At 41.9% G+C, this 26,009-nt stretch overlaps 1 protein-coding gene across 5 annotated transcripts in view; it reads left to right on the forward strand.

The window, feature by feature from the left end:
* Positions 1-26,009, forward strand: part of STXBP5L (syntaxin binding protein 5L) — a 211,990-nt gene that overhangs the window by 51,719 nt on the left and 134,262 nt on the right. The window lies entirely within an intron of this gene.

The following is a 26,009-nucleotide window of genomic DNA, read 5'->3' on the forward strand; positions in this document are numbered from 1 at the left end:
AATTACTGAAGTCACCAATACATTAATTTTAAATATTACACAAGATATCTGTTACATATACATTTCATGATCTTTGGTACCCATCCTGTCTTCCTACGCTGTCAAGTATCATATCAATACATGAACATATGATGCTTTATTATTTATTTATTATTACCTTATCAGTAAGAAATAAGACTTGATGTGAAGATATAAAATGCACAATTTGCCCTTTTTCACCAAGTTCCTTTATTATTCATGTTATTTAAAAAATCATAACTTTGTTCCATGTTTCCAATTTGCTTCTTTTTCAAATTCAGCTTTCAGGAATTGCTTCTTATTATGGCCTTCTCAGATTAAAGAGGTCTCTAGCAGTAAATTATTTTTTCTTGAAGCAGATTTATAGACAATAAACAAATAATCTCAGTCTTTTTTTTTGATAAACAGTACTGGTAGCTTATATACTCCCTTTGTCCTTGATTCTCTTCTATCCATTTTCCCTTTCTGTCTGGAAATATCACAATATTTCATTAACTCTTTTAGCATTATCTCTAATTTCATTGTCAAATATCCAAAGGCCATGGTAGCCTTTGTTTTTAGAAGTTCATATTGAGTTGCTTGTGTGTTATGATTCCTGGATCCTACTTTTCAGGATTCAGTCTTCCATTTGGTTTGCCTGGGCCTCAGGCTCTGGAATTCAGCAGGACTGACTTTTCTCCTTTTTATTTTTCCTCGGAGAATAAACCCTTTGTGTTACTTGCAGATTTTACAAGCACTAGTTTAACTTTCAAGTTACTAGTGAAACGTCTGAATAATCTTGGTCTACTCAGCAACTTTGTGGAGCCTCAGTAGAAGCATCATCTCTATAACGACAGGAAGGACCTCATGATACCTATCTGATATCTTTATTTCTGGTAGGCTAGCAATGCATATTAATAAAGGCATTTTGGGACCACTCAGTGATCTCTGAGGAATGGACTTTGGCAGCCTTGCCTTACGTCTGTTTAGGAAGGTCATCCTCACTGGTTAAAAGGTTTATTGTGTTAGTGATTTGTACTGTGGTTTTGGTGTGTTTCTCAATACATGCTGGTGATCTGTAATACATCCACTCGAAAGGGCTACATAAATTTTCCTATAGGTTGGGAAGGTTGGTTTGGAAGGTTCATCCCATAGTCATCTCATTCATTTTAAATTATAATCTATCCCCCCAAAAAAACTATTTGTCTGATGAAATACTGTTGGCTGGTTTTCCATATGCAAAAATGCAGAGAAATCTCTATGGGGAAGCAAAGAATTTGATTGTAGGTGTTTTCTATTTGAGGAAGTGACTTCACGTTTACATAGTTATCGACCTTCCATGTCAAAGTTTTGTATGGCAGCAGGATCTGTGGTTTGGGAAGAGGCAAGAGCCAGTAAGGAGCATATATTTATCAATACCGTAAGAGAATGAAACCATCTTTATGCAGGGCTCTTGTCTGAATGTGGCTTTGTGCAACAGTTCTGCAGCTCAGTGCAAGAAGGGAGAATGTACAATCTACACTGTGGAACAGTGCTTAGTGTTGACATGTTTAAAGCACTATTCAGTCTCTTTCTAACTTATATCACAATAATGTAAGAACCACGTAACAAAAACCCATGACCTGTATTATGTGAAATATAAAATCATCTCATTGTAATAATCCCCTTTTGCCTTAAAAGCTCATTATGAATCACTTTCTTTTTAATATAATCCTTAACAAATCATCACACACAAAATCAGGAAGGCTATTGTGTTTTCCAATAATTTGTTCATTTGCCTTTTGAAGATATTCCAAAGATGCTGCTAGCTAACAGTTTGATTACGTGAAACTATTTCCTTTGCTGCTTCTGAGAAAGATATTATCGAATTTATTAGCACCAAAAATGTACTCCACAAGTTGATATTTACAGATTGCCACAGTCCAAATTGAAGCTGCATTACTCTTACTCCTAGTTCCAGAACAGCTATTTGAGATCATGTTTAGACGTTTTCTGTTTCTGCAGCCCAGAAAGATCAGAGTTTAAAACTAGTATCATTCCTTGATGTTTCTAGGTTTTAAGAGTGAAATCTGTCTCACAATTGCTGAATGCAAACTTGTAGGCAAGCTGCAATAAATCAGTGCATCACTCAATTATACTGACTCAAGGGAACGTTTAAGTGTTCCCTCAGTGAGTTTATGTACAATGAATTCATCATTGTTCATATATCTGTTACCTAGTGGTGATATTATATCCAGAAAAGTATTTATTTTGAGATAGAGAGGTTGGAAAAATAATTTTTATTATGATAGTAAGAACAGAATATGACTCAAGAAGCCATGTGTTTGAAATAATACATTGTCATATCTGCCATTATAATTGTAATTCTTTCTCTTGGAAATACTCTAGAGGTGATCTTTAATTACCTGCATACACAATATTTTTTCCACCATTAAAATTGGCAGATGAATTATGTTTGGGATAAGCTATATATTCAGTAGTTTTATGAACATTACTTGGTTGCTTGCCTCTATCATAGTTATTCTTCTGTTTTCAAAGGTTGCAAAGAAAACACTGGTGGGTTTTTTTGGTGTTTGTTTTTAGAGTACTCCTTGCTGTTAGCACAAACTTGCTGCTATTGTAATTGTACTACATGGCTTCCCAGGCATGGATGTGGCATGCACTTAGTCTACTTGCAGCCCCAAAAAAATCTTGGATGAGTTACTGCAGTTTTCTATCTGGGTAGACCTAACTAGCAGTACCTACTGGCTGATGTTTGGACATCTTTAAAGAGGAGACAAGGGCATTGGTGACATCTGTTAGAGAACAAAGAGTGAAGCAGTCTGCTCACATTCAGACCAGCGTCTGGACAGTAGCCTCCTGCCCACTAGGGAGCAAGGGAAGCTGCTAAGTTTCACTTGTGTACCGGTCATGACTCCATTTGATCTCCCCAGCTGTTGTACTCTGTGAAGCCAACAGAGGGAATGAGGTGAGGGTTTATGCAGAGAAGCAGAACAGCAGTACCTTACATCAGCAGCCACCCACAGCTGTAAAAGAAACTCTGACCCAGACTTTTGACAGCATTATTTTGGGAGAGTGGTAATCTTAATTATCAGATATCCCTGAGTTCTCCTGTTCTGTTTGTCTTTTTAATTCCATAGACATTTGTTTTCTTAAATTTTTTTTTTTTTGATTCCCACTTCCCCACCTCACCACCCTGAGCGAGGGGAAATATTGCTCCCACTCACAAAGTTTCCAAAATTCCTGCGTGTTGCACTAATGTAATTTCAGTAGTTTTAGTATGAACTATTATGAGTTCTTCAGACTCCTAATGTCAGCATTCTCTGGTGACTAGGTGTGGTGGTGACTCATGTTACTAGATTCTCTGTAGAATCTAGTCACTAGATCTCTTCTTTTTTCTTTTTTTTAACTCCTGGGAGAAAATAGAAGAAAAAATGGCTGATCCACTATGGCATCCTATTATTATTACCCAGCTGGCATGAATTGAGTAATTAACTAATTAACTAAGATTTAGACCCTGCCTACAAAAGGTGGGCCCTTTCCTCCTGGCTGTGGAAGATTCAACAGCATCCTTGGAGCTGCAGCCCAGGCTGGTGAGCAACATCTGGTGACCCCAACGTGATACGAACATGAGAGACCCTGAAGACTGCAACCCCAAGCCGAGAGCCAGAGCCAAAAGAGCTAGAGCCAGAGCGAGAGTCCTTTGGTGAAGAAGGTAAAGCCACAAGCCCCGACGTGATATTCACGGGAGAGAAGTGTGCTGGAGTTGAAATGAATGGACTGGGTCTCTGCTCACCGCAAAGCCTTCTTGAAAAACCTTTGAAAACAAAAAACTGTAAAACAAAAAGGGGGAATTATGGCATCCTATTATTATTACCCAGCTGGCATGAATTGAGTAATTAACTAATTAACTAAGGTTTAGACCCTGCCTACAAAAGGCGGGCCATTTCCTCCTGGCTGTGGAAGATGCAACAGCATCCTTGGAGCCGCAGCCCAGGCTGGTGAGCAACAATCCGCTGAGTTTTTGTATGCTTTGAGGCATATTCCAAGAATCCCTGGTAGCACAGCTCCTGCATGGACCACCTTGTCCAGGAGCTAAGGGGTGGTACTATCAAGGCTTGCACATAAATGGAAATTCTTGGCTCAAGCATTCTCGAATATTAATGTTTGTGAGGATATAACATATGGCATCATGTGCCTGTGCATCCTCCAATCTATTCCATGCAAAACCACCACAAATTCAAATGTCTGCATTTTTCATTTCAAAATGTACAGCTACATGTGCAAAAGGCAAACTGTTACAATATTCTATAATGATGACCTTAATGTTGAGATACCCATTTATTGAAAGTGACATCCTAAAAGAACAAGAGGTGAAAAAAGCCCGTTCAAATGGAAACAACAGCAGAATAGGACTAGGAGAGCTATTTAGAAGTAGCTTCACCTTACTGGATTGTGAGGATAAATCACCATTTTGGAAAGGTATGGCAATGAAATTTAAAATGGACCTTCTCACAGTTTTACAGAGGTAGCATTGCATATTTGTTTTCAAGGCATGAAAGTATTACCACTGGTCTTTCTCCTCAAAGTATCAAAATGAAGAAGGGCAATGACAGCTCCAAAGATAGACAACATGATTAAAAACCACTGAATAATGCTTTATACAAATGCAGAAATGGCAAATGGGCATCTCGACTGCAATGTACTGACTGAATTATTAAATAGCTGAGGAATGAGCAGAATTTTGGCAGGCTTCTTAAACTCATGCAGGGTTGGCTTTTTCCTTAATTACTGCTCTTTCTAGGGGAAAAATGCATAGATTTTAGTAGTTTGTGTCATCTATTTTGGTTAACTCATTGCTATTACTAGAATGAGTTCTCAAAACACAACATTTCGGGAATCTCAAAACCTATAGAACGGTCTGCCCTCTGCTGCTTTCCCTAATAAACCAGAAATCAGGAAGACCTGAATTCTCATCTCCTTTCTTCCTTTGATTTATTCTTAAAATTTTCTTGTGCTTCACAGTCATAGAATCATAGAATCGTCTGGTTGGAAGAGACCTTCAAGATCATCGAGTCCAGCCATTCACCCTGCACTGTCAGGGTCCCTAAACCATGTTGCTCAACACCAAATCTACACGTTTTTTAAACACCTCCAGGGATGGGGGCTCCACCACTTCCCTGGGCAGCCTGTTCCAACACTTCACAACCCTCTCGGTAAAGAAATTCTTCCTGATATCTAACCTAAATTTTCCCTGGCGCAACTTGAGGCCATTCCCTCTCGTCCTGTCATTCATAACGTGGGAGAAGAGACCGACCCCCATCTCCCTACAACTTCCTTTCAGGTAATTGTAGAGAGCAATAAGGTCCCCCCTGAGCCTCCTCTTCTCCAGACTGAACAGTCCCAGCTCCCTCAGCTGCTCATCATAGGACAAGTTCTCTAAACCCTTCACTAGTTTTGTAGCCCTCCTCTGAACCCGCTCCAGCACCTCAACCTCCTTCTTGAAATGAGGGGCCCAAAACTGGACACAGGACTCCAGGTGTGGCCTCACCAGTGCTGAGTACGGGGGGACAATCACTTCCTTGCTCCTGCTGGCCACACTGTTTCTGATACATGCCAGGATTCCCTTGGCTTTCTTGGCTGCTTGGGCACACTGCTGGGCTCATGTTCAATTGGCTGTCGACCAGCACCCCCAGGTCCTTCTCTGCTGTGCAGCTTTCCAGCCACACTTCCCCAAGCCTGTAACGCTGCAGGGGGTTGTTGTGGCCCAAGTGCAGGACCCGGCACTTGGTCTTGTTGAATTTCATACAGTTGGCCTCGGTCCATCAATCCAGTCTGTCCAGGTCCCTCTGTAGAGCCTCCCGACCCTCAGGCAGATCAACACTACCTCCCAATTTAGTGTCATCTGCAAACTTGCTCAACACTACCTCCCAATTTAGTGTCATCTGCAAACTTGCTGAGGGTGCACTCGATCCCTTCATCCAGATCATTGATAAAGATGTTAAAGAGAACAGGCCCCAACACTGAGCCCTGCAGAGCACCACTGGTGACCGGCCGCCAGCTAGATTTAACTCCATTCACCACCACACTCTGGGCCCGGCCGTCCAGCCAGTTTTTGATCCAGCGAAGCATACACCCTTTCAAGCCATAGGCAGCCAGCTTCTGCAGAAGAATGTTATGGGAAACAGTGTCAAAGGCTTTGCTAAAATCGAGGTAAACAACATCCACAGTTCTTCCCTCATCCACTAAATGGGTCATTTTATCATAGGAGATCAGGTTGGTCAAACAAGACCTGCCCTTCATAAATCCATGTTGACTGGGCCTTGTCATCTGACTGTCTTGTACATGACGCATGATTACACTAAGGATGATCTGCTCCATGAGTTTACCTGGTACTGAGGTCAGACTGACAGGCCTGTAGTTCCCTGGGTCTTCCCTCTTACCTTTCTTGTAGATCGGCGTCACGTTTGCCAACCTCCAGTCAGCTGGTACCTCCCCTGTTAGCCAGGATTGTTGGTAGATGATGGAAAGTGGCTTGGTGAGCACTTCCGCCAGCTCCCTCAGAACTCTTGGGTGGATCTCATCCGGCCCCATAGACTTCTGCACATTTAAGCTGTGCAGCAGTTCACTTACCGTTTCCTCTTGAAAGAAACCTTGATAAAGCTCTCCATCTGCACCGTTTGGTTCTAGAGGCATATCACCCAGTGAGTTGGTCTGACCATTAAAGACTGAAGCAAAGAAGGCATTGAGTACCTCAGCCTTTTCTTCATCCCCAGTCACTATTTCTCCCATTGCATTTAGCAAGAGGGGGAGATTCTCCCTAACCCTCCTTTTACTGTTCAGGTATTTGTAGAAACCTTTCTTATTGTCTTTTATGTTAGCTGCCAGATTAAGCTCCAGCTGGGCTTTTGCCTTTCTAATTTTCTCCCTGCATCGTCTCACAGAATCCTGGTAGTTTTCGTGAGTGATTAGCCCCTTCTTCCATAGGTCATAGTCTTTCTTTTTCTTCTTGAGCTCTAGCCAGAGCTCTCTGTTCAGCCAGGCTGGTCTTCTGCCCTTCCGGCTTGTCTTGCAGTTCACTGGGACAGCCTGCTCCTGGGCTCTGAAGATTTCCCTCTTGAGAATTGTCCAGGCTTCCTGGACCCCTTTGCCTTTCAGGACCAACTCCCAAAGGACCCTTCCAACCAGTCTCCTAAGAAGGTTGAAGTCTGCCCTCTGGAAGTCCAAGGCAGCAGTTCTGCTGACCCCTCTCCCTACTGCTTCTGTGACTGAAAATTCTATTATTTCATGGTCCTTGTCTTTGTTGGCCAAACTTAATTACCCTGTCTTGAAGGTAGGCTTGTTGGGACTTAAAATATCTGCCTACAATAGTGATGTGATTTTGAATCATTCTGCACACCAGGAATGCCCTCGTGAGACCTCACCTGGAGTACTGCATCCAGTTCTGGAGCCCCCAACATAAAAAGGACATGGACCAGTTGGAGAGGGTCCAGAGGAGGGCCACGAAGATGATAAGAGGGCTGGAGCACCTTTCCTATGAGGACAGGCTGAAAGAGTTGGGGCTGTTCAGCCTGGAGAAGAGGAGGCTCCAGGGTGACCTTATAGCGGTCTTCCAGTACCTCAAGGGGGCCTACAAGAAAGATGGGGAGAGGCTGTTCAGGAGGGCCAGTTGTGATAGGACAAGGGGTAATGGTTTTAAAATAGAGGGAGGTAGATTCAGGTTGGATATTAGGAAAAAATTTTTTACTGTGAGAGTTGTAGAACACTGGAACAGGTTGCCCAGAGAAGTGGTGGATGCTCCATCCCTGGAGACATTCAAGGCCAGGTTGGACGAGGCCCTAAGCAACCTGATCTAGTTGGAGATATCCCTGTTCCTTGCAGGGGTGTTGGACTAGATGACCTTTGAAGGTCCCTTCCAGCCCTAACCATTCTATGATTCTATGATTCTATGAAGGGAAATGGGTCTGTGAGCAGTATTTCTTGCACTCAGGTGTTCCCATCACCGCTGTGAGTACACAGCAGCTGCTCTCACCAGTGCTACCATTGTACACCAGGCAAGTGGGATACTGCAGTATTAGCAGGACAAAACAAGTAACTTACTGTTGGAGAAAAAGACATGGGAACATGGAAAAGGAAGATTCATTGTAAGTTTCCAGAACTTTGAAAATCTAGAAGATTAAGCTGCCACTTTTAAATAGTTTCTGTATTTCTTTAATGCTTCAAATGGAGAAAAAAGGGAAAATGGATAGATCTCCAAAGAAAATAAGTGGCAGGAACTTACTTTTTTATCACTTAAAGATTTTCTAACTAGGTACTGTAAGGAAGTCAAAGAATTCCAATTAATTATTTTTGGACATCAGTTAGAGCAGCGCAAGGTAAGAGAATGGAGTAGACCACTTTGTAAAGTCTTTTGATCTGTTTTCTCTGAGTTCTACCTTTTTTTTTAATGTTAAGAAGAATATCTTGGCTGCATACAATTTGAAAAATTACATAAAATATATTCTTCTACAACCTCGCATGTAAACATGGACTACTTTTCTATTCTATGTAGCCATTTGTAATTAAAATCTTACTTTATCTATGTGTGTGGTTTTACTATGTTAATACATTAATTAATTGCTACATAATTTAATACATTTTTCTTTCCTATATGCAATTAGACATTAGAAACTTAGGTCTAGCATCAGTATAGTCAGCATCATTCAAAAGATCTTTGCTTTCCAAGTTAAAAAAGAAAAAAAATCATTCTGTTTTGCTAGCTTTTGGACATTTTACTTGAATAAGAATTTGACACATTTTTTCTGTGTGCATCAAGAGGATGACCAAATGATAGATGTGGATTAGGATTAAATTCAGGGAAATTGGATTCCTGTTACCATCCATACACTCAGTTCTTTAGTTTTACAAACTGTGGACGTTATAACAGTATGTCATTTAGAGATGATTTGGTCTAGAAATGATTATTGTTGCAAAAACTGAGTACAGACAGCTTCTGACTACAGAAATTCTTAGATCAGTAGATGAAACTGAGCTTGTTTAGCTCTAAAAAATCAGATTGCTTTTTACATTGTCTAGACGCATAACTTCAAGGGTATCAACTTAGGCTCATAATTTGAAAGTTGGGGCGATTCTTGCCTTCTTGGCTTAGCAAAGGACAGAAAAGAAATAAGTGCTTCAGCAAGGATTAGTTGGTGTTGCCACTATTGATCTGGTTCCTCTTGTGACCAAAGGTCATGCTGACTGCTAAAAAGAGAAAGTGGTTGAGCAAAAGGCCACCGGCTTTGAGCGCAGTTGTTATTAGAGGTGGCTCAGTAAATATTGTCCTTTCAGGTGTAAGCTGAGCTGGGATTTCTGCAGAAATTGTCGCTTCTGTTTTATTTCACTGAGTTCAAGAAGCCAATTCTGAGTGCGGAACTGAATAATAGGAATAATGTAAGGTTTAGGAAAAGTACAGATTTCCAGTATAGCACTCATATTCTGTCAGTTGACTTAAAAAAAATATATATGTTTTTATATAGATATGTCTGTGTATGTATATTTGTGTAGGTATAGGTATGTAATTCCCAAGGTTTTGTTTTATTGAACAGATTTGGCAGCAATTGAAAAGGGATTAAGGAGATACAAAGTGTGATCGCCTTCCTTCAAAGCTTGTGTTTGTGGTGAAGGATCTCAAAACAAGAACCAGAGCAATATTTATTTGGCTGTATTCTCCGGTTCATCTGCACAGCATAGATTTTCCTGGTTGTTGCCTCAGGTTAGTTGCTTTGTCCACATGTTGCAAGAGGAAAAAAAAAGGATGAATAGGCAATGCTAGATTCTGATAATGAACTGTTATGCATCCATGGTTTCCTTAGAAGTCTTTGATGTCCTTTGTCCTCCTTTAGGATTTTCTAGTGTCTTCTCTTTGTACTTCCATCTTGTTTCCAAGGTCTCCAGGAGGTAAACAGAAGGATTTTCACTGAAAAATTCTTCTGTATGCTCGCAGCATCCATGTACATGTCAGTCTGATGTGGAGGTTCAGTAGTTCAGAAATAGAATTTCATAAGCTGGGTATTGTTTGTTCCTGACTGTTCTCCAGGTTGAAGTAGCTTCCTTTCTTTTTCTTCCTTTCTAGGTTCTTTGGTCACTGTTCTGGTCGCTGTGTTTTAACTGGTTCAGGCAAATGCACCCTGACTACACAGGGTGCTGCAGTCCACTTTCATGTTATCCCTGATCCTTGTAATTTTTGGCTAGCTTTTTAAAGGAAGTTTTTTTCATTTTCTTAGTATTTCGTGCAGTCCAACTGTTTCCAGGAGTTACGTTATTGGTTTCCCCACCCATTACTGAGTTGTAGTTTATAGTGGGAGGTGACCATATCAGCATTGTAGAGTCAGTTTCACAATATGGATTCTGCTAGTTAAATACTGTGTCTCCGGAGCATTGAAAGTGGTCTCTGAAAAAATCCAGTGACTACTGCATCTGAGGGGTGGAGAATCAGCACTGAAAACTTACTGCAGAGTGAGTCAGATGAAACACAATGAAAGAATATTTTAGGGATTTCTACAGTTTCTGCAACCATTGGGAGTGACATTGACATTTTTCAAGGTAAACTTTGTGTCTCTGGAGATTGCTTATACAAGCATTATGCATCATGCAGCCTCGCTTAAGCTCTTTGAAGGCTTTAAATGTTCCGTGGTCTTCATTTGTCCCCTACAAAAGAATAAATTTCACCGTGACTGAGGCAGTGTCTTTACTTGTTGAGCAGACATTGACTACGTGCCAAGTGCAGCAGTGAACAAGTTGAGTTTGGTTTGCTTACCTGGGGATTTTTTTCCAGGCTGGATGACTTTTAGTTTTGTTTTCTAGAACTGTAGAAGAAACGTCTCCTGAACAAAAATCCACGAGAAAATGAAATGGGGAGACGTGGCGTCTGGGGTTCACTACCTGTTTTGGAGGGGCAAGTCAGCAGATGAGGTCTCAGCTTGTCAGTTCTGTTTACATGTGACTTATATAGGGAATCACAGCGCATGACGGCATGTCTAGCAAAACAGGATGGATGTATTACATAGGCAGGACAGGACCAGAAAATGGGGAGTGTGCAGTGAGGGCTTCAATTTTGGCAGAAGTGTATGGGCTTATGGGTGACGAACTATGGCACCAATCATTCTTATCCAGCTGGACTGAGTTGAGCTAATGAACTACTAATTAACTACTCAACTCAAGGTACCTATCCTGCCCACAAGAGGCAGGCCATTTCCTCCTGGCTGGGGAGGATGCAACAGCGTCCCTGGTGCCGCAGCCCAGGCTGGTGAGCAACAACTCGTGACCCCGACGTGATACATTGATGAGACCCTGGAAAGCCCTGGGAAGCCCCGACTCCCTTGCCGAGCCGAGAGCCCGAGCCTAAGGAGCCTGAGCCAAAAGAGCCAGAGCCAGCGCCGGAGCCGGGAGCTCGAGTGAGAGTCCTTCGGAGAAGAAGGTAAAGCCGCAAGCCCCGACGTGGTATTCGCGGAAGGGAAGCGTGCTGGAGTTGAATGAATGGGCCGGGTCTCTGCTCACCCATAAAGCCTTTGTGAAAACAAAAAAATACTAAAACAAAAAGGGGGAATTATGGCACCAATCATTCTTATCCAGCTGGACTGAGTTGAGCTAATGAACTACTAATTAACTACTCAACTCAAGGTACCTATCCTGCCCACAAGAGGCAGGCCATTTCCTCCTGGCTGGGGAGGATGCAACAGCATCCCTGGTGCCGCAGCCCAGGCTGGTGAGCAACAACGAACGGAGCATGCTGTGGAATAACCAACTGCTAGGAGAAATATAGGGTGGTCTGGGTGTGGTACCTTCCACAGGCCTGTAGAGATTTTTGATATGTGCCTCATAAAGAAAGGAAGTATTGTACATTTATTTTGTCAGTGCTGCGTTCTTCACATTGGAGACTGATGTGCAGACCGGACACTAATGTCCTTAAGTAGAATGAATCACAGAATCGTAGAATGAATCACAGAATCATAGAATGGTTTGGGTTGGAAGGGACCTCAAAGATCATCTAGTTCCATCATTCTAGTGAAGTGAAAGATCTTTTTCATTAACAACTCAAAGATATCTGTCTAGTTCATGGATTTAAAATACCAGTTTATGTTCTATATAACACTATTTTAACTCTTCTGAAAAAATAACATCGTTATACACGTTAGTACATGATTTTTGGAGCTGGGTTGAGGTAGGATCATGCTTAGCCAAATTGTCTCAGACTTTAGCTTACAGCTGTGGAAAGATACTACAGATTGACTAATCCATAGTTAGCCGGGCTAATGTCTTCAGGGAGGCTAGGCTGAAGGAGTGCACCCTCAGCAAGTTTGCAGATGACACCAAGTTGTGTGGTGTTGTGGACATGCTGGAGGGAAGGGATGCCATCCAGAGGGACCTTGACAGGCTGGAGAGGTGGGCCTGTGTGAACCTCATGAAGTTCAACAAGGCCAAGTGCAAGGTCCTGCACGTGGGTCGGGGTAATCCCAAACACAAGTACAGGCTGGGCAGAGAATGGATCGAGAGCAGCCCTGAGGAAAAAGACTTGGGAGTGCTGGTGGATGAGAAGCTCAACATGAGCCGGCAATGTGCACTGGCAGCCCAGAAAGCAAATCGTATCCTGGGCTCTATCAAAAGAAGTGTGGCCAGCAGGTCGAGGGAGAGAATTCTGCCCCTCTACTCAGCTCTCGTGAGACCCCACCTGGAATACTGTGTTCAGCTCTGGAGTCCCCAACATAAGAAGGACATGGAGCTACTGGAACGAGTCCAGAGGAGGCCACGAAGATGATTCGAGGGCTGGAGCACCTCTGCTATGAAGAAAGGCTGAGAGAGTTGGGGCTGTTGAGCCTGGAGAAGAGAAGGCTCCGGGGTGATCTTATAGCAGCTTTCCAGTACCTAAAGGGGGCCTACAGGAAAGCTGGAGAGGGACTTTTTACAAGGGCATGTAGTGATAGGACAAGGGGCAATGGATTTAAACTGAAAGAGGGCAGATTTAGATTAGATATAAGGAAGAAATTTTTTTCATTGAGGGTAGTGAGGCTGTGGAACAGGTTGCTCAGAGAAGTTGTGGATGCCCCATCCCTGGAAGTGTTCAAGGCCGGGTTGGATGAGGCTTTGGGCAGCCTGGTGTAGTGGAGGGTTTCCCTGCCCATGGCAGGGGGGTTGGAACTAGATGATCTTTAAGGTCCCTTCCAACCCAAACCATTCTATGATTCTATGATCGGCCATCAGAGCTTAGAGAACTAACTTAAGTGTGAGGTGACAAGTTTTCCTATCGCTGTCACTTCAAATGTGCCTTTTCCTAAGTTATTACAAGGACTAGCTATTGGTTAAGAGTGTTTTACTCTGAAAAAGTGATCTTTCTTGATCACCACGCTCCTTTTTTTTTTGGAAAAAAAGCAGCCAATTGAAATGTATACTCTGAAGAATGTTTTTCAGTCTCTGCTGAATGCTGCGTTTGTGCTGGGGAACAATCAAAAGACATTAACTTGCAGAATATATACATGCTTTCACACTATATGAGGGGTGATGATATTTAGAAGGACCGTAGAAAATACTCTAATTTCAAAATATCAGGCAGATCTTGTATGGTGTTGCTTACCTGACGTAATCTGTGTTATTTTTTTGTCCACCTGAAATTTTACTCATTTTTTTTTTAATAATGCAGCCTATATCATTAGAGAATCAAAAGCATTTTGTCTGAAGTCCAAGAAATTATTTCTGTGTTATTTTTTGTTATCTTAATTTGTTAGCGAAAGCCAGGGAATTAGCAGCATCAGGGCATCAGGTGAGAACTCTGTGTCTAATGAAAAATCAGTCAGAGTTGTTAATGGTTACTAATGTCCGTTGTCTTGAAAAATCGGTGTTGTGCTTGGGAGATTTTTATTTTTTAGTGTCCAACAAAATGTTTATTTTTAAAGGTTTAGGTGCTTTCTTTGAAACGAAAGTAATTTTATGTAGTTCTCTAATGATACAATAATAACTGTGAGTTTTGTCTGTTTCTTTCTCAGTATTAAGGGAAAAATGAGAACTTCTAAACCACAATCACATTCATGAACTACAGAAAGAACCCTCAAAATGAGAGGTGCTATTAGAGTTGAGGAAAACATTCCTCAATTTCTTGGTGCTTGACTACCCTGTAAGGCTGAAAGTATTTTCATTAATGAGTTTTCAGATTAGCCAAGCTTTATTGGTTGAATACAATACCTTGAATGCAGCCATCAACAATTTTGTACAAATTGTTCTGTGGCTAATAGAGTAATTCTATAGTTAATGAACATACTCTGGGAACCTGCTTTAGCACTGTGTATGTGTTTTTCATTACCTTCAGTCTGGAGATGATACTGGATTTCTTCTCTGGTTAGAAGTCCAGTTTTGAGTATGATACAAGTCCGACAGCCGACATAACTGCTGTTTTGAGCCACAGAACACACAAGAGCAGTCTATAATTTAGAACGTTCTACCTATCTTTTAAATCGCATGTTTTAGAAGCCAGAGCGGGGGAGGGGAGGAAGAGACAGCACAGTAATTAACACTGAGAAATCTGTCACTTGGACAGAAATGTTCTCAAAGTATCCTAAAAATTTATCTGGCAGTTTCTCTGCTGCACAATAGCAGAGACTTTGATTATACCAACTAGATGCAGACCACTACTTTTCTGGCAGCCTTCCTGGTCAGAAAGCACACGAGTCTGGTTATAGGTGGCAGCCCAAACCACCCCAGAAGCTCCAGTACTCTCGTGAGTAGTGGCATCTGTGGTTTGTGTACTGAGGACTTCACACCTGCCTTACCATGTCTAATCTGTACCTGAAAAGAAGGTACAAAGAGAAAGAGTTTGTGTTTACTTTTTCTGATTGGAGGCATACTCACTGCCGCTGGACTTGATGATGACAGTATTGGGAGATCTCTCTTAAGTGACTGCAGGAAAAGGCCAGTAGATTACTTCATCGTCAGAGACAAGGTTGTCTTCTCATGAAGCAGTTTGTAATTTAGGTAAAGATAAAATGGATAACTTTATTTCCTATGAAGAGGTGGAATGCATGCCTCATTTTCCTGAGAAGTGAATCCATGAGATAGCTCTCTGTTTATCATTCTGTACCTTAATGTAAGGGTTATTTAGGGAAGTGGTTAATTGCCTTACCAACAGGAGTGGGTGTTAGTGGTAGTGAAGTTGACTGCTACATTACTGGTTTAATTATGCACTGGTGGTTGAGGTATTTCTTGTAGTGGAGAATTACAAGTCTGTGAAAACTAGATACGGACTATGTAACCAGGAGGCAGTGCTTATTAGGGAAGCTTTCACTCTTTTCTCTTGCTTTTGTCTTTTTTTTTCCTCTTGCCTTGTCTTTTTGGTTTTGTCAGTGTGAAAGACAACTGTAGAAATCTTGATAGATTTATAGAAGAGATACAAAAATGATTTGGCTGGAAGAAGTGTGTTATAACAAGAGACTTGAGGATCTCAGTCTGATTTAGTTTACTAAAAAGAAAACTGCGTGATGGGTTTACTGCTTTGTACATGTCCTTTCACAGGAATGAAATGGCTACTTAAAAGGTTTTCTAAGATAACAGAGAAATGTATTAGTGACTTGAAATTAAAATCTGACAAATTGCCTTAATATTTTTAGCAATGTATGTAGTTAGTCTTTGAAATGAATTACCAAGGATAGTCATAGGTTCTTTATTCTATGAAATCTTAAACTTTATTGCCTTTCTATAAGACAGGCTTCTGTTAAACAGTATTGCATTCATTGAGGTAATACAAGGAGTCAGACTAGATGTTTTCATGCTTCAACAACCAAGAAAATTTGCTTTTTCTCCATTAACTATCAGAGAATATTAGTCCTAAAAATTTAATAGCAGGCAGAGTAATCTTTTTTTTTTTTAGTATTTTGGTGGTGTTTTTTTTTCCTTCTTACAATTTGTTTTAATGCTGATCTAGCAATTCTAGCATGGTTTGTAAATTTGGAACTGGAAACAGAAGAGAGCTAATGATGAAAGGATGTTACAGTAAGAATTTTAGTTAGACAATCAATAATTGACTACTTACTTGTACCTTTTATAATAACATGAATATTGGACAGTGATCTGAAATAAATTCAGTGCTATAAAAAGTAAGAGAATCTTGACAAATTAAGCATGAATCTGGTTCAACTTTCATAATCTATTTTGCAAATAGATCTTAATGAAGGACACTTTGACGTGCAAAGCACCTTCATTCAGAGCTTGGAATTTGTGGTATTTGCTTCAAATGAGGCTTAAAACAAAGGAGGAGCTGCCCTGATTTATGCTTTGCCACCTGTATTTCTGCCAGGCCTTTGATAGTAAACAATTACTGTAGCTTTGCTCTTCACCATTTCCTTCATTTCCTGTGAAACCAGGGTCCAACTATGGCACTTGCATTGCACTGGAGGAACAGGATTGCTGATGATATAATCGTGGGACAAGCATGGCCAGCATCTGAGTATTTTGTATCCAAAGATAATGTCCATTATGGGAAACAGGATTATAAAAACATTAGAGTGCATTAAAGCTGGATTTTGTTAAGTAAAGCAGCAGGCATAATGCATCGGTCATCCACAAGCATGAATATCTTGAAGTTGACAGAAATTTAGGGTATTACCTGTATCGCTTAAAAACAATCCCTTCCCAAAACCACAAGGAACAACAACAAAAAACCTTTCTCCATGAATTTGTAAGGGTCAAAAGCTATTTTCCTCGTTCAGCCACCATAGACTGTAGTAGTAATGCGGCAGAATAGCCAGAATGGAGGAGAGTCAGTTACCAAAGGGAGCTGTGCCAGAGCCTGACCGACACGCTGCGGAGCGGCAGATCTCGGCGCACAGGGGCTTTTCCAGAAGAAGTCAGGAAGCGCCACGGGAGCAAAGAGACCCTCCCAGGAGCCAGCATCTCTTGCGGGAGACGAGGACGTGGCCTGGGCATTGCCAGAGCAATGGGGGTCCCTCCCATCCCTATAAAAGACCAGCTCTGGGAGCGCAAGAGGAAGTAGAAAGGTTGAGGAGCATCAGGGAGTCTGAGAAAGAGAGAGATTGGTGGTGTCAGGCTCTGCCCGACCTGAAGCAAAACCAGGAAGAGCCACAAAAAGAACCTCAAGAAAAAGGGGATTCTGGTTCCTCGCCCCACATGGCGGAAGACAGTAACTCAAAGGTAAGCCACGAATGGAAACAAGCCTGTGCTCGGGGTAACAGGCAAACCCCCTCCTTGCCCACCTCAGCTCCCCAGGTGCCCCTGCACAACAGGGATAAGGCTCTGGAGGTGGAAGGCCCATCAACGGATGATGCGGCTGAGGGTCCATCTGCACTGGAGGTGTCACCAGGGTCAGAGAGGACTACCCCCTGTGTCAAGACCACTTCCACAGGGAGGAAAAGAAGGGTAATAGTTATAGGCGACTCCCATCTGAGGGGGACAGAAGGTCCAATATGCTGGGCTGACCCTGCTCTGAGGGAAGTCTGCTGCCTCCCTGGAGCCCGGGTTAAAGATGTCGCTAGGAAACTTCCTAGCCTGGTACAGACCATGGACTACTACCCATTATTGCTCTTCCATGTGGGGGGTGATGAAACTGAAACATGGAGTCCATGGTTGATCAAGAGAGACTTGAGGACCCTGGGACAGCTGGTAAGAGGATCTGGGGCACAGGTAATCTTCTACCCTTCCAGTTGCGAGCAGTGACACTGGAAGAAGCAAATGCATCCATTCGATTAATATGTGGCTCCGTGGCTGGTGTCATCGCCACAATTTTGGCTTTTTCGATAATGGGATGGGCCACACGGCACCAGGCTTGCTGATACCGGATGGGACTTGTCTTTCTCAGAGGCGAACAAGGGTGTTATTAGCACAACAGCTAACAGGGCTCATTGACAGGGCTTTAAACTAGATTCAAAGGGGAGGGGGGTAATATCAAGCTTGATCAAGATATGCTGAAAGCACCTGAAGAGCAGCAGAAAGGAATTCCAGCCAGGAAGTCTGGGGTCCAACTTAAATGCCTCTACACTAATGCACGCAGCATGGGGAACAAGCAAGAGGAGTTAGAAGTGTGTGCGCGCCTGCAGGAATATGATCTTATTGACATCATGAAGACATGGTGGGATAAATCCTTTGACTGGAGTGTCAGAATGGAAGGATACAAGATCTTTAGGAAGGACAGGCAGGGGAGAAGAGGAGGAGGTGTTGCCCTCTATGTCAAAGACAAGCTGGAATGCATGGAGCTGCACCTGGGGACAGAAGAAGAGCCAACTGAGAGCTTATGGGTCAGGATTAAAGGGAAGGCAGGGATAGGGGACATAGTAGTGGGGGTCTGCTACAGGCCACCTGACTAGGAATACCAAGTGGATGAGGCCCTCTACAGACGTATAGGAGCTGCCTCACGTTCGCAAGCCTTTGACCTCATGGGGGACTTTAACCACCCCAATATCTGTTGGAGGGACAACACAGCAGGGCATAGGCAATCCAGGAGGTTCCTGGAATGCATTGATGATAACTTCCTTCTCCAAGTGGTAGAGGAACCAACAAGGAGAGGTGCTTTGCTGGACCTTGTTCTCACCAACAAAGAGGGGCTGGTGGGGAACGTGACGCTCAAGGACAGCCTTGGCTGCAGTGGCCATGAAATGGTTGCGTTCAAGATTATTAAGGAGGCAAGGAGGGTGCTTAAAGTACTTAAAGGGGTCCTAGAGGAAAGCTGGAGAGGGACTTTTTACAAGGGTATGTAGTGACAGGACAAGGGGCAATGGCTTTAAACTGAAAGAGGGGAGATTTAGATTAGACCTAAGGAAGAAATTTTTTTCATTGAGGGTGGTGAGGCACTGGAACAGGTTGCCCAGAGAAGTTGTAGAAGCCCCATCCCTGGAAGTGTTCAAGGCCAGGTTGGATGAGGCATTGAGCAACTTCTTTCAGTTTAAAGCCATTGCCCTTTGTCCTGTCACTACACACCCTTGTAAAAAGTCCCTCTCCAGCTTTCCTGTAGCCCCTTTAAGTACTGGAAAGCTGCAATCAGATCACCCCGGAGCCTTCTCCAGGCTGAACAGTCCCAACTCTCTCAGCCTGTCTTCATAGGAGAGGTGTTCCAGCCCTCAGATCATCTTCGTGGCCCTCCTCTGGACTCACTCCAACAGCTCCATGTCCTTCTTGTGCTGGGGACTCCAGAGCTGAATGCAGTACTGGCCATTGACTGCAACTCTCTGAGTGTGACCATCCAACCAATTGTTTATCCACTGAGTGGTCCATCCGTCAAATCCATGTCTCTCCAATTTAGAGACAAGGATGTCCTGTGGGTCAGTATTAAATGCTTTGGGCAAGTCCAGGTAGACGATGTCAGTTGCTCTTCCCTTATTGACCAATGCTCTATCTATCAAAGTAGAGACTATCGCTGTCACTTTACATTATTATTAATAAGTCCATCAGGTAATTAGTGTGCAATGACTGTGAATGCTGAAGATTAGAATAGGCTGCGGGAAATATAAATGTCTTTGTGAATTGGATTTAAAATCTGCTTTGGTGTGCATGCCTTAAAAAAAAAAAAAATCAAAATTTTGCTATAGAGTCATAGAAATCCTGTTGAGCAACCAATGCTGTGTAACTGTTTGTAGTCAGGGAAATGCAGATCTTAGTCCCAAGAAAAGCTTTGGTGTGGTGAATTTACGGTTCTCTTGACAGGATCGGCATGGGAAATGTTTGTTTATAGGCTAAAGCTGGGGCTCCTTCTCAGCAGTTGGTTGTTTTAAATGGCCTTTCTTTTTTTTACGTATTAAGATGTGAGTATATATCCTCTTTAAGAGAGATCCGTCAGCAAATTTAGACAGGAAAGCTTCCAAGGATTGTCAGTGTTTGTGAGTACATCTTGGAAATGCTTGTTCTAATACACCAGTACTCTCAGTAGACCTCCTTGTACAGCTCCTGCTTTGTCTGTACAGATATTGGCATTTCCTTGTGCAAACCTAAACTCTGAATCTTGGTACCTATTCTTTGAAGATTCCGAGTCCTTCCAGAGTATGGAAAAAAAGAGAGTGGTGGTGAATGGAGTTAAATCTAGCTGGCGGCCAGTCACCAGTGGTGCTCTGCAGGGCTCAGTGTTGGGGCCTGTTCTCTTTAACATCTTTATCAATGATCTGGATGAAGGGATCGAGTGCACCCTCAGCAAGTTTGCAGATGACACTAAATTGGGAGGTAGTGTTGATCTGCTTGAGGGTCGGGAGGCTCTACAGAGGGACCTGGACAGACTGGATTGATGGACCGAGGCCAACTGTATGAAATTCAACAAGACCAAGTGCCGGGTCCTGCACTTGGGCCACAACAACCCCCTGCAGCGTTACAGGCTTGGGGAAGTGTGGCTGGAAAGCTGCACAGCAAAGAAGGACCTGGGGGTGCTGGTCGACAGCCAATTGAACATGAGCCAGCAGTGTGCCCAAGCAGCCAAGAAAGCCAAGGGAATCCTGGCATGTATCAGAAACAGTGTGGCCAGCAGGAGCAAGGAAGTGATTGTCCCCCCTATACTCAGCACTGGTGAGGCCACACCTGGAGTCCTGTGTCCAGTTTTGGGCCCCTCATTTCAAGAAGGAGGTTGAGGTGCTGGAGCGGGTTCAGAGGAGGGCTACAAAACTAGTGAAGGGTTTAGAGAACTTGTCCTATGATGAGTGGCTGTGGGAGCTGGGACTGTTCAGTCTGGAGAAGAGGAGGCTCAGGGGGGACCTTATTGCTCTCTACAATTACCTGAAAGGAAGTTGTAGGGAGATGGGGGTCGGTCTCTTCTCCCACGTTATGAATGACAGGACGAGAGGGAATGGCCTCAAGTTGCGCCAGGGAAAATTTAGGTTAGATATCAGGAAGAGTTTCTTTACAGAGAGGGTTGTGAAGTGTTGGAACAGGCTGCCCAGGGAAGTGGTGGAGTCCCCATCCCTGGAGGTGTTTAAAAAACATGTAGATTTGGTGTTGAGCAACATGGTTTAGGGACCCTGACAGTGCAGGGTGAATGGCTGGACTTGATGATCTTGAAGGTCTCTTCCAACCAGACGATTCTATGATTCTATAATTCTATGAAAATGAACAGTCCATGTTGAAGTGAACTGGGGGTTTTATTTTTGTTCAGTGTTGGGTTTTTTTTTGTCTGGAATGTGTCAGAAAGTAAACTTTTTGTTCCACTGCCGTTCCTTAATTTTTAGATACTTTTTGCATTACAAAGTTTTGGTAGTCCTGTGCTGAGTCTGTGACTTTCTGGTAAGAATGATCTCATTTTTCTGCCTCTTACAAGCACTGATCAGCTGAATCCTTCTTTCCTTGCGATCTTCGTATTTCCCCTCGCCTCTTTTAAACATTTCTCTGTATCCTAGTGTGTTTGTGTGTGTGCACTTGTCTTTTCCAGTCTGATTATGTTTTTTGAGCTGATTTAGCAAATATGTTGTGTTCCTGTCCCATAAAGCCTTCTCTAATAAATATATGTTCCTTTGGAAAGTTGATAGACTCCAGAGCTTCAAGTATTGGAAATGTGCTCGTTTCGGTAGGTTAAGCCACAGGGCGAATGATGACAAGTGAAAATGGGCAGTCCAATTTCAAAATTCAGAATCACCCCAATGTTTTCCTAGACAGACATCCTAAGCAATGTGATGATTATCTGCACTGAAGTGAAATGGAGATAAATGTCTCTCTTCCCCTAGACTTTGCTCCATATCAACCTTTTGTATTTATATTCTTTTATCTGCCTTAAAATTAATCTAGATGCTAGTTTTTATGCTAAGTTTGAAACAACAGTGCTAGGAAAAATAAAACTTTTTTTTTCCCCTTTAGATTAGTAAATTTGCTTTAGTAAAAAAGCAAATCAGGAATGTAGAGTTGCAGAAACAGTGTCTATGTGAAGATGCTCTTGATATTTTAATCTGCTTGTCAAGTCATGCAGGCAATACAGGATTAAAGAAATGTGCTTTTTGTGATTGTTGTTTGTGGGATAGCATAGAATAGGTCCAGCTTTTATGTTACTGAATGTTTAGGTGTGTTTGTTAGGGTTTAACAAAATGAAAGATAACAGTACATTTCCATGTTTAACCTCCCAAAGAAGATTTCTGGTTTGTCTTCCACATTAGTGAGAGTCAAAGGCTTTAACTAGTTGGTAGTCACCCTTCCTCGTCCTACCTACAGTTTATATATTGAAACTTCAGTATGACTGTGTGAGTAATATCTCCAGCTTCTGAAAATCAGCGTGGGGATTAAAACAGGTTGATTATAGAAAACATTTATTTTTTGCTTAAAGGAGTTCCTTTTGAATGTCTGTTGTTCAGATGCTCCTAATGGAATTATTATTATTGTTTCAGTAGAAATTTTTCATTCTTTGTTTTGTTTCTGTGTTGATTTGTTGATGAGCCTAAGCAAAATAGGTTTTGGGGGATCTTAGCACCTGATGAGAGTAAAATCCAGGACATTGTTGCTGCAGGGCTGAGCACAAAATGGCCCATGTTAAGTAGTCATATATGTGCTCCTAATTGCTTCTGCTTTGACCGGATTGAGAGTAAGACAACAGTATGCACAGCAGAGCTCATCTACTCCATAATTGCTCATGAAACACAGAACTGTAGTTGTGTGGGACTCATTGCTGTGAAACACGTGGCATGAAGAATTAGCCAGAATTAATCAGGGCAAATGTTAATTGTTCTAACACCACTGAACAAAGAAGTTTTTCCTCGCACTATCTGTATTAGCCAAGATAGATAGTGAAACACTTTCAGATATTCCTACGGAATTGACCATAGGACTTTAATCGGCTTACTGCTAGTCCAGTGGTTGGGTATTTGGGAAAACATACGGTCTTGTTTTAAAGATTTCCAGTAATGGCTAATTGCCGTCTCTGTTTAAAAGAGAAGGTGCAGCGTGTATTCTCAAGCTCTGTCATGACATGGATGAAGGATTAATATATTATTTTAGTTATATAACTTTTCCATAGCAACTACAGGAGAAATTACTATTTGGGAAAATGTCTTTTTATTTTTAGATACATTTAGTTTGACAGGTCTTTTGACGTTTTTTAAAAAGACTTATTTTATGATCATTTTTTGTTCTATCTTCTGTTGTCACCAGTTGTTCTTCATAACTGGCAGCTATGAAGAAAATCTGTGCCTTTTGATCACTGTTACAAATTGCTAAAAATTTAATGACCGCTTAAAGAAATCAGTGCTGTAGAAAAATATGAGAAGTCTTAAGTTTTGATCTTATGTAGAGTTTATATAGATAGTCTTCCATTTTTTGCTTGAAGAGCACAAACGAAACTTCCTAAAACTTTCTCTAAACCTGTTATCAAGAAATCTGCTAGTAGAGCGTACAAGCAGGGAGAACACAAATACTAACACAACATTCATGCTTAAGCTTTGAATGCAGTGGGTTTTAGTATAAAATCATTGTAGACAGTTGCATTTGTTACCAGAAACTGCACATGTGGTAACCTGCATGTGTTAGGTGTGTTCTAGGTGTACAGATACACGTGGAACAAATACTGGCTTAAATATTAATATCTGAAGGCTGAGAAAAAAGAGGTTAAAAATGGCTGAGTTAAAGCTACCTGTATGATTTCTTTTGTAAGAGAGAGTCTGTTACGCCACCATCTGTGCCCAGTGCATACAGATGGCTGGCAAATGGTATAATTTGCATAGTCCATCTAAAAGGCAGTAAATGGAATAAAATGCAGTTGTGTTATCAATTTTCTGATCTATATCTCTGTATGTTGTCACGCAGGCTCTTGGTTATGTTAAAGTGACTTTCTGGCTTTCGGACATTCCAAAACAGCCCTCTCTTTCATGGCTCAGTTTAGTTTTCAACAACCTACAGTATTCTTTAGGACAAGAGTATTGCTCTCTCCCAGCTTATTCTCTCTGTAGCTTTTACCAGATGTGTTTGTACACGAGCTTTACAAATATGCTTCTCCTTCTGTTTCTTCTGTTTGTCATACCTTTGACTAAACTTGTGTCTGCATTTAAATTTCTCTGGATCAGCAGTTCCTGCGAATATAGAATCATAGAATCGTAGAATGGTTAAGGTTGGAAGGAACCTTAAAGATCATCCATTTCCAATCCCCCTGCCATGGCAGGGATACCTTCCACTACACTGGGTTCCCCAAAGCCTCATCCATCCTGGCCTTGAACACTTCCAGGGATGGGGCAGCCACAACTCCTCTGGGCAACCTGTTCCAGTGCCTCACCACTTTTCACTAAGTGAAAAATTTCTTCCTTATATCCAATCTAAATCTCCCCTCTTTCAGCTTAAAGCCATTACCCCTTGTCCTGTCACTACATGCCCTTGTAAGAAGCCCCTCTCCAGCTTTCCTGTAGGCCCCCTTTAAGTACTGGAAGGCTGCAATCAGATCACCCCGGAGCCTTCTCTTCTCCAGGCTGAACAGCCCCAACTCTCTCAGCCTGTCTTCATAGCAGAGGTGCTCCAGCCCTTGGATCAGCTTCGTGGCCTCCTCTGGACTCGCTACAGCAGCTCCATGTCCTTCTTGTGTTGGGGATATATATAATCAATACAGTCTTCACTCCCTTCTACAGGTTTCAGTTTTTACTCATGGTTGCCTTTCTTGTTTTTATCTGTATGTATCAGTTGAGCTTGCTGAGGTTTATGACTACCTGAAAAAAAAAGAGGAAGCTCACGGTGCATGTAACCTCTTAATGTTGACTGTTACTACTGTGAGAAGTACAACCTCAAAATATAGAGCTTTCAGGGTGGCTGCCTGGCAATGCAGAGCTTTTGGAGACTACTAACTAATGGTTGGAGGTGAATTTAGAGCTAAGTGATTTCTGTTAATTATTATATGTGTGTGTGTATATTTGCATACACAAAAGGAAATTGAAAATTATTGATATTCCACAAATGGAATATGAAATTAGTCACCTATATGTTATTTGTGAAACATTGCTAGAGTCATTACCTCTAAGTATCTGCTTTTCACAATTTGCTATTTCAGGTTTAGGGTTGATTGAGTTCAGTCACACAGTGATTGTATTTATATTCTGTTTCTGGAACAGATGATTCCCAAAATGACAAAGACCTAGGAAAGCAGTCTCACAAAGAGATGAAAATATATAGCCCTATGAGTGTTGGTAATGCTTGTGGTGTCTGTAGGTATTTTGGGAAATAAAATAGCTTCTAAATTCATAGGAATGGAAGAATTGTGAATAGTGTTGATGTGAGTTTGCATTTTACTTGACTAAACGGTCATATTTTTGACAGCATTTGTTCAGCTATCCAACTGTAGTCTATATATAGAGACTTGCCATTAAATACAAACTCTCTGGAAGTGCTTTAATCTGGAAGAAATCATAGAATCATAGAATGGTTAGGGTTGGAAGGGACCTCAAAGATCATCTAGTTCCAGCCCCCCTGTCATGGACAGGGAAATCCTCCACTACACCAGGTTGCCCAAAGCCTCATCCAACCTGGCCTTGAATACCTCCAGGGATGGGGCATCCACAACTTCTCTGGGCAATCTGTTCCAGTACCTCACCACCCTCAATGTAAAGAATTTCCTTCTTATATCTAACCTAAAATCAAAGTTGCTGAAAGCAAATTTTTCAGCCTGTATGTATCATAATGGATATTTAATTGTTCCTAAATTTACTTTTATGTAATTTGCATGCATGAACAGAGAAATCTATGCTAAGAAAAATAAACAAAGGTCATTGTAGACCAAAATCTCGTGCTTATTGGTGCCAAAAAAGTTTGTCTGTATTTATAAAACACATCACAGTCAGCATCCTAAGAGAGCAGCCAAGTGCAGCAGCAGTATTTCACCTTTTTATAGTGGAGGGGAAAGTAGAAAAGCTCTTTATTTAGCAGCTGAGTGAACTCAAGACATAATGCAACTCATTGTAAAACTGAATCCTTCTATGTTTAAAACAAAAAACACTAAGAGTTACTGTTTAGTGAAGCAATGTCCAGTGAATCTGCAGCAAATGAAAGACCATAAATCTAGGATTATCTTGTGTGTCCTTTTTAAGGAATTTGGTGGGCTCGATTACATG

This window comes from Tauraco erythrolophus, chromosome 1 (assembly GCF_009769465.1).
Source record: "Tauraco erythrolophus isolate bTauEry1 chromosome 1, bTauEry1.pri, whole genome shotgun sequence".
Taxonomy (NCBI): Eukaryota; Metazoa; Chordata; class Aves; order Musophagiformes; family Musophagidae; genus Tauraco; species Tauraco erythrolophus.